The sequence below is a fragment of the Oncorhynchus nerka genome, linkage group LG26, assembly GCF_034236695.1.
Source record: "Oncorhynchus nerka isolate Pitt River linkage group LG26, Oner_Uvic_2.0, whole genome shotgun sequence".
NCBI lineage: Eukaryota > Metazoa > Chordata > Actinopteri > Salmoniformes > Salmonidae > Oncorhynchus > Oncorhynchus nerka.
Genome location: NC_088421.1, coordinates 22,671,760 through 22,689,734, shown reverse-complemented (window position 1 = coordinate 22,689,734; position 17,975 = coordinate 22,671,760). Strand labels below are relative to the sequence as shown.

At 46.2% G+C, this 17,975-nt stretch overlaps 1 pseudogene; it reads left to right on the top strand.

The window, feature by feature from the left end:
• The first annotated feature begins 4,045 nt into the window (after positions 1 to 4,045).
• The window catches only part of LOC115110917 (liprin-alpha-3-like), a 40,408-nt pseudogene continuing 26,478 nt past the window's right edge, over positions 4,046 to 17,975 (top strand).

Genomic DNA, 17,975 nt, shown 5'->3' with positions numbered 1-17,975 from the left:
CTTTACCCTGTTTCTCTCTTCCTTTCCCCTGTTTCTCTCTTCCTTTCCCTTCTATTATTGTCCCCTGTTTCTCTCTTCCTTTCCCCTTTACCCTGTTTCTCTCTTCCTTTCCCTGTTTCTCTCTTCCTTTCCCCTGTTTCTCTCTTCCTTTCCCCTGTTTCTCTCTTCCTTTACTGTTTCCCTGTTTCTCTCTTCCTTTCCCCTGTTTCTCTCTTCCTTTCCCCTGTTTCTCTCTTCCTTTCCCCTGTTTCTCTCTTCCTTTCCCCTGTTTCTCTCTTCCTTTCCCCTGTTTCTCTCTTCCTTTCCCCTGTTTCTCTATTATTGTCCCCTGTTTCTCTCTTCATTTCCCCTGTTTCTCTCTTCCTTTCCCCTGTTTCTCTATTATTGTCCCCTGTTTCTCTCTTCCTTTCCCCTGTTTCTCTCTTCCTTTCCCCTGTTTCTCTCTTCCTTTACCCTGTTTCTCTCTTCCTTTCCCCTGTTTCTCTCTTCCTTTCCCCTGTTTCTCTCTTCCTTTACCCTGTTTCTCTCTTCCTTTCCCCTGTTTCTCTTTCTTTCCCCTGTTTCTCTCTTCCTTTACCCTGTTTCTCTATTCCTTTCCCCTGTTTCTCTCTTCCTTTACCCTGTTTCTCTCTTCCTTTCCCCTGTTTCTCTATTATTGTCCCCTGTTTCTCTCTTCCTTTCCCCTGTTTCTCTCTTCCTTTCCCCTGTTTCTCTCTTCCTTTCCCCTGTTTCTCTCTTCCTTTCCCCTGTTTCTCTCTTCCTTTCCCCTGTTTCTCTCTTCCTTTCCCCTGTTTCTCTCTTCCTTTCCCCTGTTTCTCTATTATTGTCCCCTGTTTCTCTCTTCCTTTCCCCTGTTTCTCTCTTCCTTTACCCTGTTTCTCTCTTCCTTTCCCCTGTTTCTCTCTTCCTTTCCCCTGTTTCTCTCTTCCTTTCCCCTGTTTCATTCTTCCTTTCCCCTGTTTCTCTCTTCCTTTACCCTGTTTCTCTATTATTGTCCCCTGTTTCTCTCTTCCTTTCCCCTGTTTCTCTCTTCCTTTCCCCTGTTTCTCTATTATTGTCCCCTGTTTCTCTCTTCCTTTCCCCTGTTTCTCTCTTCCTTTACCCTGTTTCTCTCTTCCTTTCCCCTGTTTCTCTCTTCCTTTCCCGTTTCTCTATTATTGTCCCCTGTTTCTCTCTTCCTTTACCCTGTTTCTCTCTTCCTTTACCCTGTTTCTCTCTTCCTTTCCCCTGTTTCTCTCTTCCTTTCCCCTGTTTCTCTCTTCCTTTCCCCTGTTTCTCTCTTCCTTTACCCTGTTTCTCTCTTCCTTTCCCCTGTTTCTCTCTTCTTTCCCCTGTTTCTCTTCCTTTCCCCTGTTTCTCTCTTCCTTTCCCCTGTTTCTCTATTATTGTCCCCTGTTTCTCTCTTCCTTTCCCTTGTTTCTCTCTTAATTTCCCCCGTTTCTCTCTTCTTTTCCCCTGTTTCTCTCTTCCTTTCCCCTGTTTCTCTCTTCTTTTCCCCTGTTTTCTCTTCCTTTCCCCTGTTTCTCTCTTCCTTTACCCTGTTTCTCTCTTCCTTTACCCTGTTTCTCTCTTCCTTTCCCCTGTTTCTCTCTTCCTTTACCCTGTTTCTCTCTTCCTTTCCCCTGTTTCTCTCTTCCTTTACCCTGTTTCTCTCTTCCTTTCCCCTGTTTCTCTATTATTGTCCCCTCTTTCTCTCTTCCTTTCCCATGTTTCTCTATTATTGTCCCCTGTTTCTCTCTTCCTTTCCCCTGTTTCTCTCTTCCTTTCCCCTGTTTCTCTCTTCCTTTCCCCTGTTTCTCTCTTCCTTTACCCTGTTTCTCTCCTCCTTTCCCCTGTTTCTCTCTTCTTTTCCCCTGTTTCTCTCTTCCTTTCCCCTGTTTCTCTCTTCCTTTCCCCTGTTTCTCTCTTCCTTTCCCCTGTTTCTCTATTATTGTCCCCTGTTTCTCTCTTCCTTTCCCCTGTTTCTCTATTATTGTCCCCTGTTTCTCTCTTCCTTTCCCCTGTTTCTCTATTATTGTCCCCTGTTTCTCTCTTCCTTTCCCCTGTTTCTCTCTTCCTTTCCCCTGTTTCTCTCTTCCTTTCCCCTGTTTCTCTCTTCTTTTCCCCTGTTTCTCTCTTCCTTTACCCTGTTTCTCTCTTCCTTTCCCCTGTTTCTCTCTTCTTTTCCCCTGTTTCTCTCTTCCTTTCCCCTGTTTCTCTCTTCCTTTACCCTGTTTCTCTCTTCCTTTACCCTGTTTCTCTATTCCTTTCCCCTGTTTCTCTCTTCCTTTCCCCTGTTTCTCTCTTCTTTTCCCCTGTTTCTCTCTTTCCTGTTTCTCTCTTCCTTTCCCCTGTTTCTCTCTTCCTTTCCCCTGTTTCATTCTTCCTTTCCCCTGTTTCTCTCTTCCTTTACCCTGTTTCTCTCTTCCTTTACCCTGTTTCTCTATTCCTTTCCCCTGTTTCTCTCTTCCTTTCCCCTGTTTCTCTCTTCTTTTCCCCTGTTTCTCTCTTTCCTGTTTCTCTCTTCCTTTCCCTGTTTCTCTCTTCCTTTCCCTGTTTCATTCTTCCTTTCCCCTGTTTCTCTCTCCCTTTACCCTGTTTCTCTATTCCTTTCCCCTGCTTCTCTCTTCCTTTCCCCTGTTTCTCTCTTCCTTTCCCCTGTTTCTCTCTTCTTTTCCCCTGTTTCTCTCTTTCTTTCCCCTGTTTCTCTCTTCCTTTCCCCTGTTTCTCTCTTTCTTTCCCCTGTTTCTCTCTTCCTTTCCCCTGTTTCTCTCTTCCTTTACCCTGTTTCTCTCTTCCTTTCCCCTGTTTCTCTCTTCCTTTACCCTGTTTCTCTCTTCCTTTCCCCTGTTTCTCTTTCTTTCCCCTGTTTCTCTCTTCCTTTACCCTGTTTCTCTATTCCTTTCCCCTGTTTCTCTCTTCCTTTACCCTGTTTCTCTCTTCCTTTCCCCTGTTTCTATATTATTGTCCCCTGTTTCTCTCTTCCTTTACCCTGTTTCTCTCTTCCTTTACCCTGTTTCTCTCTTCCTTTCCCCTGTTTCTCTTCCTTTCCCCTGTTTCTCTTCCTTTCCCCTGTTTCTCTCTTCCTTTACCCTGTTTCTCTCTTGCTTTACCCTGTTTCTCTATTATTGTCCCCTGTTTCTCTCTTCCTTTACACTGTTTCTCTCTTCCTTTCCCCTGTTTCTCTCTTCCTTTCCCCTGTTTCTCTATTATTGGCCCCTGTTTCTCTCTTCCTTTACCCTGTTTCTCTATTATTGTCCCCTGCTTCTCTCTTCTTTTCCCCTGTTTACGATCATCTTGTTCTCTATTTTCCAGCTGCTTCTCTCATCTGTCTGAAGACCACCCTGGGGTGTCCAACGCCCTCCACTACACCTGCCCTCCCTCTTACCCCTTCCCTAAACTCTTTCACCCCCATGAACTCCTCCTATCTCGTCCTACCACTCTAGACCTTGCCTTTGGAAACCTAACTGCACCCCACCCAAAGACACACACCGTACCCCAAAGGTATATCACAATTACATGGGCCCTGTCACTCAGCCAGACTCACCGAGACAACCAATCAGTTATTATCACCACAAGCAGAGAGCCAATCAGGTGTTTGCTAGACACAGCAGAGCTATTCCTATTGTAGCAATACATCCAAAGGAGCTAATTCGGTGAAGCCAGGAAGTAGAGATGAGGAAGTAGCAAGGTACAGAGTGACAAGCCGTTAACCAAACAAACACAGGCTTGTTAGTGATGACTGTGACGTCTTATTCACAGAGAGGTGAGGTACAGAGGTGAGAGAAGGGTAACAGAGTGCCACCATTCTGCTTGCCTGTCAACCAACCTCTCTCACATAGTAACAGGAGAAAAGGACAAGGACACAAACATAAGAGAGAGACCAAGGGCCAAAGCTAGGCAGAGAGAAATAGAGAGAGACAAAAGAGAATAGAGTGCCCTTCACACCTTACCTCATACAAGCACTTGAAAAAATATTCTGTGGGCTCCTTGAAGCAAATTTTCCCAGAACAATCCCACACTCTCCACCGACACCAACTAACTTTCAGCTAACACCCCACACACTCTCCGGCCTCAAGATGATGTGCGAGGTGATGCCCACCATCTCTGAGGATGGGCGTGGCGGAAGTGGGGGAGGGCCTTCATCTCCGGGAGGGAGTGGCGGGGGAATGGGAGGCGGTATGGGGGGTGGGTACGGGGGCAGAGGGGAGCCCCGGGGCGGAGGTGACGAGGGGGCAGCACCGGGAATCTGGAATCTCTGATGGTGAACATGCTGACGGAGAGGGAGAGACTGCTGGACAGCCTGAGGGAGACCCAGGACAGTCTGGGGACAGCCCAGCTTCGACTCCGAGACCTGGGCCATGAGAAGGACTCCCTCTCAAGACAGCTGTCTATTGCCCTACCACAGGTACACACGGGGAGGGGGTGTGTGTCTGTGTGTGTGTGTGTGTACATTCGTGTGTCCGTGTTTGTGCGTGCACTTGCTGCATATGTGGCTGCCTGTGTGTGTGTGTTTCTGTGTGCATGAGTGTGTGTTGTATGTGTGTTTACTTACTAAGTGTGAGATCTGAAGAAAGAATCTATAGAGACCTTCCTGTTGCCTCGCTGCAAACACATTGTGAGTGTGAAAAAGAGTGTGAGTGTATACTGTGCATTCGGAAAGTATTCAGACCCCTTGACTTTTTTCACATTATGTTACTTTACAGCCTTATTCTAAAATAAATTAAATATTTCCCTCATCAATCTACACACAATACACTCCCATAATGACAAAGTGAAAACAGGTTTTTAGGATTTAAAAAAAAACTGAAATACCTTATTTACATAAGTATTCAGACCCTTTGCTATGAGACTCCATCCTGTTTGTTTGGGCTCAGGTGCATCCTGTTTCCATTGATCATCCTTGAGGTGTTTCTACAACTTGATTGGAGTCCACCTGTGGTAAATTTAATTGATTGGACATGATTTGGAATGGCACACACCTGTCTATATAAGGTCCCACAGTTGACAGTGGCCTCCATCATTATTAAATGGAAGAAGTTTGGAACCATCAAGACTCTTCCTAGAGCTGGCCGCCCGGCCAAACTGAGCAATGGTGGGAGAAGGGCCTCAAGAATCCGATGGTCACTCTTGACAGAGCTCAAGAGTTCTTCTGTGGAGAAGGGAGGACCTTCCAGAAGGACAACCATCTCTGCAGCACCGCCAACCAGACCTTTATGGTAGAGTGGCCAGACGGAAGCCACTCCTCAGTAAAAGGCACATGACAGCCCGCTTGGAGTTTGCCAAAAGGCACCTAAAGGACTCTCAGACCACGAGAAACAAGATTCTCTGGTCTGATGAAACCAAGATTGAACTCTTTGGCTTGAATGCCAAGTGTCACGTCTGGAGGAAACCTGGCACCATCCCTACGGTAAAGTATGGTGGTTGCAGCATCATGCTGTGGGGATGTTTTTCAGTGACATGGACTGGGAGACTAGTCAGGATTAAGGGACAGATGAACAGAGCAAAGTACAGAAAACCTGCTCCAGAGCGCTCAGGACCTCAGACTGGGGAAAAGGTTCACCTTCCAACAGGACAATGACCCAAAGCACACAGCCAAGACTACGCAGGAGTGGCTTCGGGACAAGTCTCTGAATGTCCTTGAGTGGCCCAGCCAGAGCCCGGACCTGAACCTGATCGAACATCTCTGGAGAGACCTGAAAATAGCTGTGCAGCGACGCTTCCCATCCAACCTGACAGAGCTTGAGAGGATCTGCAGAGAAGAATGGGAGAAACTCCCCAAATACAGGTGTGCCAAGCTTGTAGTGTCATACCCAAGAAGACTCGAGGCTGTAATCGCTGCCAAAGGTGCTTCAACAAAGTACTGAGTAAAGGGTCTGAACTTATGTAAATGTTATATTTCAGTTTTTTATGCTTAGACTTTAACATGGTTCTGGTTTTATGTTGCTTATCTTATCCATACTGAGCTATCCTGCTATCTACTGGACTCACCAATGAGCTGTTCAGTTTTTTACTGAGTTGTTCCAGCTGTACTTAGCTGTTCCGTCTGTTCTTGTTGGTATGTGGTTGTTCCTGCTCCTACGGACCATTTCTGGTGCATACTGAGCAGGGCTGTGGCTGAATCATGACTTAGACTTCATGACAGACTGTTACATATTATTGGCGGTTCCATTCGATTGAGTAAAGACCTCTATAATACCCAGGCCAATATTAGCCCACATCCTTATGCCCGTGGAGTAATCATTCTAATGTGACTGACGCCACTGAACATGCGAAAAGGACTCCATCTTGGATTTCAGACAGGCAGTCTCCCTGGATGCCTAAGATGAGTGATGCGGTTTATTTTGTTAGAACCCATATGTTCTCTGAACTATTGAAAGCAATAACAGATGTGATTGGACAATGTGTTTTTACTGAGAATGACTGGACATTAAAGGGCCATATTACCTCACTGAGAGGGAGATCAATATGGTGCACACATCTACGGACACACACATACACACATACACACATGATGCGAGCAGCACGGAGCGCTGTGATAGATTCAACACCAGCGCTAGCAGCACAGAGTGCTGTGATAGATTCAACACTAGGGCTAGCAGGACAGAGCGCTGTGATAGATTCAACATTAGGGCTAGCAGCACAGAGTGCTGTGATAGATTCAACACTAGGGCTAGCAGGACAGAGCGCTGTGATAGATTTGACACTAAAGCTAGCAGCACAGAGCGCTGTGATAGATTCGACACTAGCAGCACAGAGCGCTGTGATAGATTCAACACTAGCAGCACAGAGCGCTGTGATAGATTCAACACTAGCAGCACAGAGCGTTGTGATAGATTCAACACTAGAGCTAGCAGCACAGAGCGTTGTGATAGATTCAACACTAGGGCTAGCAGCACAGAGCGCTGTGATAGATTCAACACTAGAGCTAGCAGCACAGAGCGCTGTGATAGATTCAACATTAGGGCTAGCAGCACAGAGTGTTGTGATAGATTCAACACTAGGGCTAGCAGCACAGAGCACTGTCATAGATTCAACACTAGAGCTAGCAGCACAGAGCGTTGTGATAGATTCAACACTAGGGCTAGCAGCACAGAGCGCTGTGATAGATTCAACACTAGGGCTAGCAGCACAGAGCGCTGTGATAGATTCAACACTAGAGCTAGCAGCACAGAGCGCTGTGATAGATTCAACATTAGGGCTAGCAGCACAGAGCGCTGTGATAGATTCAACACTAGAGCTAGCAGCACAGAGCGCTGTGATAGATTCAACACTAGAGCTATAGATTCAGCACAGCAGAGCGTGTGATAGATAACACTAGATTCAACACTAGAGCTAGATTCAGCTAGCAGCACAGAGCGTTGTGATAGATTCAACACTAGAGCTAGCAGCATAGAGCGCTGTGATAGATTCAACACTAGAGCTAGCAGCACAGAGCGCTGTGATAGATTCAACACTAGGGCTAGCAGCACAGAGCGCTGTGATAGATTCAACACTAGGGCTAGCAGCACAGAGCGCTGTGATAGATTCAACACTAGAGCTAGCAGCATAGAGCGCCGTGATAGACTCAACACTAGGGCTAGCAGCACAGAGCGCTGTGATAGATTTAACATTAGAGCTAGCAGCACAGAGCGCTGTGATAGATTCAACACTAGGGCTAGCAGAGAGCGCTGTGATAGATTCAACACTAGAGCTAGCAGCACAGAGCGCTGTGATAGATTCAACATTAGGGCTAGCAGCACAGAGCGCTGTGATAGATTCAACATTAGGGCTAGCAGCACAGAGCGTTGTGATAGATTCAACACTAGAGCTAGCAGCACAGAGCGCTGTGATAGATTCAACACTAGGGCTAGCAGCACAGAGCGCTGTGATAGATTCAACATTAGGGCTAGCAGCACAGAGCGCTGTGATAGATTCAACATTAGGGCTAGCAGCACAGAGCGCTGTGATAGATTCAACACTAGCAGCACAGAGCTATAGATTCAACACTAGGGCTAGCAGCACAGAGCGCTGTGATAGATTCAACACTAGGGCTAGCAGCACAGAGCGCTGTGATAGATTCAACACTAGAGCTAGCAGCACAGAGCGCTGTGATAGATTCAACATTAGGGCTAGCAGCACAGAGCGCTGTGATAGATTCAACATAGAGCTAACACTGTGATAGATTCAACACTAGAGCTAGCAGCACAGAGCGCTGTGATAGATTCAACACTAGAGCGCTGTGATAGATTCAACACTAGAGCTAGCGGATTCAACAGAGCGCTGTGATAGATTCAACACACTAGGGCTAGCAGCACAGAGCGCTAGAGCGCTGTGATAGATTCAACATTAGGGCTAGCAGCACAGAGCGCTGTGATAGATTCAACATTAGGGCTACTAGATTCAACACTAGCTAGCAGCACAGAGCGCTAGATTCAACACTAGCGCAGCACAGAGCGCTGTGATAGATTCAACACTAGCTAGCAGCACAGAGCGCTGTGATAGATTCAACACTAGGCTAGCAGCACAGAGCGCTGTGATAGATTCAACACTAGAGCTAGCAGCACAGAGCGCTGTGATAGATTCAACACTAGGCACAGAGCGCTGTGATAGATTCAACAGCACAGCAGCGCTGTGATAGATTCAACACTAGAGCTAGCAGCTAGCAGAAGAGCGCTGTGATAGATTCAACATTAGGGCTAGCAGCACAGAGCGCTGTGATAGATTCAACATTAGGGCTAGCAGCACAGAGCGCTGTGATAGATTCAACATTAGGGCTAGCAGCACAGAGCGCTGTGATAGATTCAACACTAGAGCTAGCAGCACAGAGCGCTGTGATAGATTCAACACTAGAGCTAGCAGCATAGAGCGCCGTGATAGATTCAACACTAGGGCTAGCAGCACAGAGCGCTGTGATAGATTCAACATTAGGGCTAGCAGCACAGAGCGTGTAGTGGCCAATCAGTTCAAATACGACACGACCAGGAACTTTGAATTCAATGATAGACTTTTAATACACCCTTGTATCGTAAGTCGGAGAGCCCCGCAGGACCCACGGGACTCACAACCTCCAGAGCTCTCGCTCTCCTTTTTATCTCCTTGCATACATTATCGATTCATCCCCCAATGCAAATCCCCCTTACATTCCAATCTGTTCGTCCTGCTTGTTCAGCCCAGTAACGCCCACATCTGCTTTCGGCCAGATTATATGATGTCAAGACCCTTCCTTTGACCTAAAGATAATATACATCCCCCCTTCCTGTGGCCTGTGCTCAGACCCTGTAATTAACCCTGTGTCCCTATTGTATGTGTCTTTCATCTCATTTAGCTTTAGGGTTCCCATTTGTTCTGGTCCCCTGCTCTTCATATGGTTTGTCTAAGGTCAAACAGACTTGTGTTTCCCCTGTGATGTGACTGATGCCTGCAATCCATCAGTTAGTCATTTGGCTGACCCCCTCCTTTGTTATATCCCTCTGGCCTTGGTATGTCCAGCTATCCTGGCAGCTATGTCACCTTTCCTTCATGTAGTCTGTTTTTAGTGTTCAACTATTCCATATATCTTATGCATTTGTCTATGTGCCATACCTGCAACCACAAGCGCTGTGATAGATTCAACACTAGAGCTAGCAGCACAGAGCGCTGTGATAGATTCAACACCAGCAGGGTTCATTGAGTGCGTCTGCTCAGAGTGTGCCGCCACTGCTGAGAAAGAGAGAGAGGGAGAGTGGAGAGAGACAGATTGATAGAGAGAGAGAGCTGCAGAGTGAGAATAAGAGCATGGTACAGAGAGAGAACTGGTGGTGTGAAACACACACACAGACTAACGAATCAGGCCAATTTGCATATTGCTGCATATTAATGATGGAGCTTCTGGCATCTATTCTTAGGTGTTCTGGGTTATCACATGGAGAGATAGAGATGGATGAAGGATTGTGAGGATGAAATCGGAGTAGGCCGAGTGAGAGGGTGAGAGGGAGAGATGGAGGCTCGGTACAGTCGAGACACCTTGAGGTAGTTTATGATCACATTGTGTCTTGGACTGTGGAGGGGGAGTGAGACAAGGATAGTAGAAAGAGAGAACTCTAGAGAGAGAAAGCAAATAATTGTGGGATATTGGTGCCAAAAGCTGTCTTTTCAGCTAGAATCAATCCCAGAAATCCAAATTCCTATGGGTCTGCTGTGTACCATCTGTACATCACCCCTAACTTTCCCCCTGTCTTCTTTTTCTCGTTTTCCCCTGTCTTCTTTTTCTCGTTTTCCCCTGTCTTCTTTTTTGTTTTTCCCCTGTCGTCTTTTTCCCCTGTCGTCTTTTTCCCTTTTTCCCGTCTTATTTTCCCTTTTTCCCCTGTCTTCTTTTTCCTTTCCCCCGTCTTCTTTTTTGTTTTTCCCCTGTCGTCTTTTTCCCCTGTCGTCTTTTTCCCTTTTTCCCGTCTTATTTTCCCTTTTCCCTCTGTCTTCTTTTTCCTTTCCCCCGTCTTCTTTTTTGTTTTTCCCCTGTTGTCTTTTTCCTTTCCCCCTGTCTTCTTTTTCCTTTTTCCCCTGTTGTCTTTTTCCTTTCCCCCTGTCTTCTTTTTCCTTTTTCCCCTGTTGTCTTTTTCCTTTTCCCCTGTCCTCTTTTCCCCCTGTCTTCTTTTTCCTTTTTCCCCTGTTGTCTTTTTCCTTTTCCCCTGTCTTCTTTTCCCTCTGTCTTCTTTTTCTCTTTTCCCCCTGTCTTCTTTTTACTTTTTCCCCTGTTGTCTTTTTCCGTTTCCCCTGTCTTCTTTTTCCTTTTCCCCTGTCCTCTTTTCCCCCTGTCTTCTTTTTCCTTTTTCCCCTGTTGTCTTTTTCCTTTTCCCCTGTCTTCTTTTCCCTCTGTCTTCTTTTTCTCTTTTCCCCCTGTCTTCTTTTTACTCTTTCCCCTGTTGTCTTTTTCCGTTTCCCCTGTCTTCTTTTTCCTTTTTCCCCTGTTGTCTTTTTCCTTTCCCCCTGTCTTCTTTTTCCTTTTTCCCCTGTTGTCTTTTTCCTTTTCCCCTGTCTTCTTTTCCCTCTGTCTTCTTTTTCTCTTTTCCCCCTGTCTTCTTTTTACTTTTTCCCCTGTTGTCTTTTTCCGTTTCCCCTGTCTTCTTTTTACTTTTTCCCCTGTTGTCTTTTTCCGTTTCCCCTGTCTTCTTTTTCCTTTTCCCCTGTCCTCTTTTCCCCCTGTCTTCTTTTTCCTTTTTCCCCTGTTGTCTTTTTCCTTTTCCCCTGTCTTCTTTTCCCTCTGTCTTCTTTTTCTCTTTTCCCCCTGTCTTCTTTTTACTCTTTCCCCTGTTGTCTTTTTCCGTTTCCCCTGTCTTCTTTTTCCTTTTTCCCCTGTTGTCTTTTTCCTTTCCCCCTGTCTTCTTTTTCCTTTTTCCCCTGTCTTCTTTTTCCTTTTCCCCTGTCCTCTTTTCCCCCTGTCTTCTTTTTCCTTTTTCCCCTGTTGTCTTTTTCCTTTTCCCCTGTCTTCTTTTCCCTCTGTCTTCTTTTTCTCTTTTCCCCCTGTCTTCTTTTTCCTTTTTTCCCTGTTGTCTTTTTCCTTTTCCCCTGTCTTCTTTTTCCCCTGTCTTCTTTTTCTTTTTTCCCACTGTCTTCTTTTTCCTTTTTCCCCTGTCCTCTTTTCCCCCTGTCTTCTTTTTCCTTTTCCCCCTGTCTTCTTTTTCCTTTTTCCCCTGTTGTCTTTTTCCTTTTCCCCTGTCTTCTTTTCCCTCTGTCTTCTTTTTCTCTTTTCCCCCTGTCTTCTTTTTACTCTTTCCCCTGTTGTCTTTTTCCGTTTCCCCTGTCTTCTTTTTCCTTTTTCCCCTGTTGTCTTTTTCCTTTCCCCCTGTCTTCTTTTTTGTTTTTCCCCTGTTGTCTTTTTCCGTTTCCCCTGTCTTCTTTTTCTCTTTTCCCCCTGTCTTCTTTTTCCTTTTTTCCCTGTTGTCTTTTTTCTTTTCCCCTGTCTTCTTTTTCCCCTGTCTTCTTTTTCTCTTTTCCCCCTGTCTTCTTTTTCCTTTTCCCCCTGTCCTCTTTTTCCTTTTTCCCCTGTCTTCTTTTTCTCGTTTTCCCGTCTTCTTTTTCCTTTTTCCCCTGTCTTCTTTTTCCTTTTTCCCCTGTTGTCTTTTTCCTTTTCCCCTGTCTTCTTTTTCCCCTGTCTTCTTTTTCCTTTTTCCCCTGTTGTCTTTTTCCTTTCCCCCTGTCTTCTTTTTCCCTTTTCCCCTGTTGTCTTTTTCGTTTCCCCCTGTCTTCTTTTTCTCTTTTTCCCCTGTTGTCTTTTTCCCCTGTCTTCTTTTTCTCTTTTTCCCCTGTCTTCTCTTTCTCGTTTTCCCCTGTCTTCTTTTTCTCTTTCCCCCTGTCTTCTTTTTCTCGTTTTCCCCTGTCTTCTTTTTCCTTTTTCCCCTGTCTTCTTTTTCTCGTTTTCCCCTGTCTTCTTTTTCTCTTTTCTCCTCTATCAGTAGTTACCACTGATGTGCATACTGACAGCCCAGTCCCTAATCTTCCTACCAGTCCACTGAACACAATAATCAACAGTGTTATGTTATAATGCTCCAGGGCATGTAGAATTACACCATATACTGGAAGAGCTGGACTGAGCACCAATGCCTCCCAGTGGCTTGTGGAAACGCCCATGATTCAGTCTTCACATGCTCCAGGACACGGGCGGTTGCTTGCCTTTCCTTACTATGATAGTGAATGTATGTCACGGCTTGGTCACGCACGGGTAAAGTCCATCTGAGCCAAGATGGCCGTCAGGACAGAGGATGGTACAGTGTCATATATATGTCAGCCTAGCCTACACAATGTGGCTGGCCCAGCCATGGCCATGAGGAATGGCCATGAGGTGTTCACTGGAGTGTTATGAGCAACCCAGGTCAGGAACATAGACATTATCTGCTCCCAGATATACGTAGTTGGAAACTCAACGTCATACTATAGACACAGTGGTGTCACACATACACACACACACATTGGAGGCTGTTGGGAGGAGCTATAGGAGGATGGGCTCATTGTAATGGCTGGATTGGAAGGCTTGGAATGGGGTCAAACGTGGTTTCCATATCTTTGTGTGTTATCCCCTTCTATTCATCCCATTCTAGCCATTACAATGAGCCCGTCCTCCTATAGCTCCTCCCACCAGCCTCCACTGTGTGTGTATGTGTGACACCAGTGTGTCACAGGTCTGTAATTTAAATGTTTATTTTTTTTCTTGTTTAAATGTTTTTGTGCTTAATTTTTGAACTGTTTGTAATTGTGCTGTATGTATGTGTGCTATTATACTGTATATGATTATGGCTACACACAGTGTATTGTGAGTAATGTCACCCCCTTGTGTCTCTGCAGGAGTTTGCAGTGCTGACCAAAGAGCTGAATGTCTGCCGGGAGCAGCTGCTGGAGAGAGAGGAGGAGATAGCAGAACTCAAGGCAGAGAGGAACAACACACGGGTTAGTCTGACAGCTCGGTGCAACCAATATGTCAATACCTCTCATAAATAAAAGTAGTGATGAAGTCAATCTCTCCTCCACTTTCAGCCAAGAGAGATTGACATGCATATTATTCATATTAGCTTTCTGTGTACATCCAGGGGTCAGCCGTGCTGCCCTGTTCTGAGCCAATTGCAATTTTCCTAAGTCCTTTTTTTGTGGCACCTGACCACACGACTGAACAATAGTCAAGGTGAGACAAAACTAGGGCCTGTAGGACCTGCCTTGTTGATAGTGTTGTTAAGAAGGTCGAAACTAGGGCCTGTAGGTCCTGCCTTGTTGATAGTGTTGTTAAGAAGGTAGAAACTAGGGCCTGTAGGTCCTGCCTTGTTGATAGTGTTGTTAAGAAGGTAGAAACTAGGGCCTGTAGGTCCTGCCTTGTTGATAGTGTTGTTAAGAAGGTAGAAACTAGGGCCTGTAGGTCCTGCCTTGTTGATAGTGTTGTTAAGAAGGTAGAAACTAGGGCCTGTAGGTCCTGCCCTGTTGATAGTGTTGTTAAGAAGGTAGAAACTAGGGCCTGTAGGTCATGCCTTGTTGATAGTGTTGTTAAGAAGGTAGAAACTAGGGCCTGCAAGACCTGCCTTGTTGATAGTGTTGTTAAGAAGGCAGAAACTAGGGCCTGTAGGTCCTGCCTTGTTGATAGTGTTGTTAAGAAGGTAGAAACTAGGGCCTGTAAGACCTGCCTTGTTGATAGTGTTGTTAAGAAGGCAGAAACTTGGGCCTGTAGGTCCTGCCTTGTTGATAGTGTTGTTAAGAAGGTAGAAACTAGGGCCTGTAGGTCCTGCCTTGTTGATAGTGTTGTTAAGAAGGTAGAAACTAGGGCCTGTAGGTCCTGCCTTGTTGATAGTGTTGTTAAGAAGGCTTTATTATAGACAGACTTCTCCCCATCTTAGCTACTACTGCATCAATTTGTTTTGACCATGACAGTTTACAATCTAGGGTTACTCCAAGCAGTTTAGTCATCTCAACTTGCTCAATTTCCATATTATTTATTACAAGATTTAGTTTAGGTTTAGGGTTTAGTGAGAGTTTTGTTCCAAATACAATGCATTTAGTTTTAGAAATACTTATTTTCCTTGCCACCCACTCTGAAACTAACTGCAGCTCTTTGTTGAGTGTTGCAGTCATTTCAGTCGCTGTAGTAGCTGACGTGTTGAGTGTTGAGTCATCCGCATACATAGACACTCTGGCTTTACTCAAAGTCAGTGGCATGTCATTAGTAAATATTTTAAAAAGCAAGGGGCCTAAACAGCTACCTGGGGGAATTCCTGATTCTAACTGGATTATATTTGAGAGGCTTCCATTAAAGAACAGCCTCTGTGTTCTGTTGGACAGGTAACTATTTATCCACGTTAAAGCAGGGGGAGTAAAAGCCATAACACATACGTTTTTCCAGCAGCAGACTATGATCGATAATGTCAAAAGCTGCACTGAAGTCTAACAAGACAGCCCCCACAATATTTTTATCATCAATTTCTCTCAGCCAGTCATCAGTCATTTGTGTAAGTGCTGTGCTTGTTGAGTGTCCTTCCCTATAAGCATGCTGAAATTCTGTTGTCATGTAGATCAGATCCTTATTCCAAGTGGCCCCTGCTCTCTGTGTGTCTAGCTGCTGCTGGAGCATCTGGAGTGCCTTGTGTCTCGTCATGAGCGCAGTCTGAGGATGACAGTGGTGAAGAGGCAGGCCCAGTCTCCTGCCGGGGTCTCCAGCGAGGTGGAGGTCCTCAAGGCCCTCAAGTCCCTGTTCGAACACCACAAAGCCCTGGACGAGAAGGTGTGTGTGTGTGTGTGTGCGTGTGCGTGTGCGTGTGTGTGTGTGTGGTAAAGGGCTGGACAAGAAGGTCAGTCTGGGTGCTAAATGGAGGAGTGAGTGGGCTGGCTCCACAGGATTTATTCTTAACCTTCTGTACTAACATCCACCTCTCTCTCTCCCCTTCACTCCCACTCTCTTTCTCCCTTTCCACTATCTCGTCTTTCTCTCCCCCTCTGTCTGTCTGGGACCTCCTTAGGTGCGAGAGAGGTTACGTGTGGCTCTGGAGCGAGTGACTGTTTTAGAGGAAGAGCTGGAGTCCTCCTCAAATGAGGTGAGTTATCCTCCTCTGCTCGTTCTCCTTTTCCTCTGTCTGCAGATAAAGCATCTTTTCTAAACCTTTCTGTTCTCCATCTCTACCTAGTGCCATTCTCTACGAGACCAAATCAAAAGACGCCAACAAGGCTTAGAAAATGGGAAAGAGGTGAGGGGATTTATGCTGTATTGGCTGAAGTAAATGTTGAAGTATTAGTGTCTCATGTGCTGCATAGTTTGCTTGGAGTTTAAGGAGTCGCATCACATTTCCATCTTTACATGATGTTGTCTTTTCCTTGTCGTTTTCCTCTCCTTCTTCCTCTCACAGCGGCTGCCCAATGGACCCTCCATCCTGGAGGATGGAGAGATTGACAGAGAGAGACAGAGAGAAACAGAGATAGAGCGGCAGAGAGCAGAGCTGGCCCAGCTTAAAGAAAGACTGGCCCTCATGTGCAGACAGGTGAGTGACAAATAGAGATAACTAACAGTTTGAGTCATACATACACCAGACATACATGTGTTATAAGGAATATGACTTTCATAGATGTGATACTGACCCAGATGGTGGCTTCTTGTGTGTAACTATTATGTCACCCTCCAGGTTGGGGAGATCGAGGAACAGTTGACTGCAGCTAGGAGGGAGGTGACCAAGTCAGAGGAAGCCAATCAGAAACTGCAGAGGGATGTGAAGGAGGTGAGCCTACTTCCCAATTGGTGGAAAATACGCGTGTGTGTCAGCATCTCATTGCGCTAGAGAGAAATGTGTGTCTGTTTTCCCTACTCTATTAGAGAAATGTAACAGTTTCCTGTGGCAACAGAGCCATTTTCCTACTTGGCAGCAATAACTGCTACTGTACTGTACTGTATGTGTGAGACTTGCCCTGTAGCCATGGCGACAGTATCACTAGTAAACAGGCAAGCACGTGGATAGAAGCTGGTGCTGTCACTCACACAGCTGATTGGTGGCTTGGGACTGGGAGGAATTTTGGGGCAAGTGGTCCCAGAGCCACCCAGTCACCACACCCCCTACCTCCTCCTCCCTCCTCCTCTCCCTCCCATTCCTCCTCCTCCTTCTTCCCTTCTCCTCCTTTTCCCTCCTCCTTCTTCCCTCCTCCTTCTTCCCTCCTCCTTCTTCCCTCCTCCTCCTTTTTCCCTCCTCCTCCTCCTTTTCCCTCCTCCTTCTTCCCTCCTCCTTCTTCCCTCCTCCTCCTTTTTCCCTCCTCCTCCTCCTTCTTCCCTCCTCCTTCTTCCCTCCTCCTTCTTCCCTCCTCCTATTTTTTCCCTCCTCCTTCTTCCCTCCTCCTCCTTTTCCCCTCCTCCTTCTTCCCTCCTCCTCCTTTTTCCCTCCTCCTTCTTCCCTCCTCCTCCCCCTCCTCCAGGACTTGTGCAATAACATCTGTCACTTGGCAGAGACGTGTTTTCCTCTGTCAACAACTTCCTTCTACTAACCATTATCATACTTCAGCTACAGTTCTAGTGGTTTAGCAAGCAGCGCCAAGTCTCTTTGATCATGTCCGACTTTTATGTTTTTCTCCCTTTTTCTATTTCTCTCTTTTCCTCTGTCTGTCCCTCCCCCTTTCTCCTCTCTCAGGCTCTTTGTCAGAGAGAGGACATGGAGGAGAGAATAACTACTTTAGAACGCAGGTAAATACAACTGTCTATCCACCCCCCCTGAATACACCAGGGAATGTCTTTTGCCATAGGCAATTGTGTCTGTTGTGTTCAGTTGTACGACATTGCCTTCAAGATGTGTCTGCTGTATGTCATTGTGCTGTGTGCCTGCAGGTACCTAAGTGCCCAGAGGGAGGCGACGTCTCTCCACGACATTAAAGACAGGCTGGAGAATGACCTGGCCAGTAAAGACTCCCTCTACAGGCAGGTGGGTGAAGCGACCTGCTTTCTCCTGGTTGTTTCTGCTAGTGGAGAGGAATGGTAGTTTAGCAATGATAAAAGCTCTGCATTTTGCGTTCAGGGTTAAGAATTATTTTTGAAACTGACTGTGAGGGTCAATTCCTTCTCCTTTTCTTCCTCATCATCTTACCTCTCCCTCTTCCTCCTCCTCGTCCTCCTCCACTCCTGCAGAGTGAGGAGAAGAACAGGCAGCTCCAGGAGCGTCTAGACGATGCCAAGCAGAAGCTGCAGCAGACCCTGCAGAGGGCCGAGACGCTGCCTGAGATAGAGGCCCAGCTCGCCCAGAGAGTGGCTGCACTCAACAAGGTACACCACCTCCACTACCTGTGTGTGTGTGCGTGCGTGGATGTGTGTGTGTGTGTGTGCGCGCGCATGCATTTGTGTGTGTGTGTGTGCGCGCGTGCGTGTGTGAGTACATCCAAGCGTGCATTTGTGTGTAAAATTGACAGAACGCTCAAATCAAATAAATATCAAATCAAAATCTGAAATAAATAAATAGCTGCTTCGAGCCCTGCATGATAATGAATGCTGCTTCATCACACTATTCATCATATTGTTCACATTGTAGTTCAGCCTCAGGTGC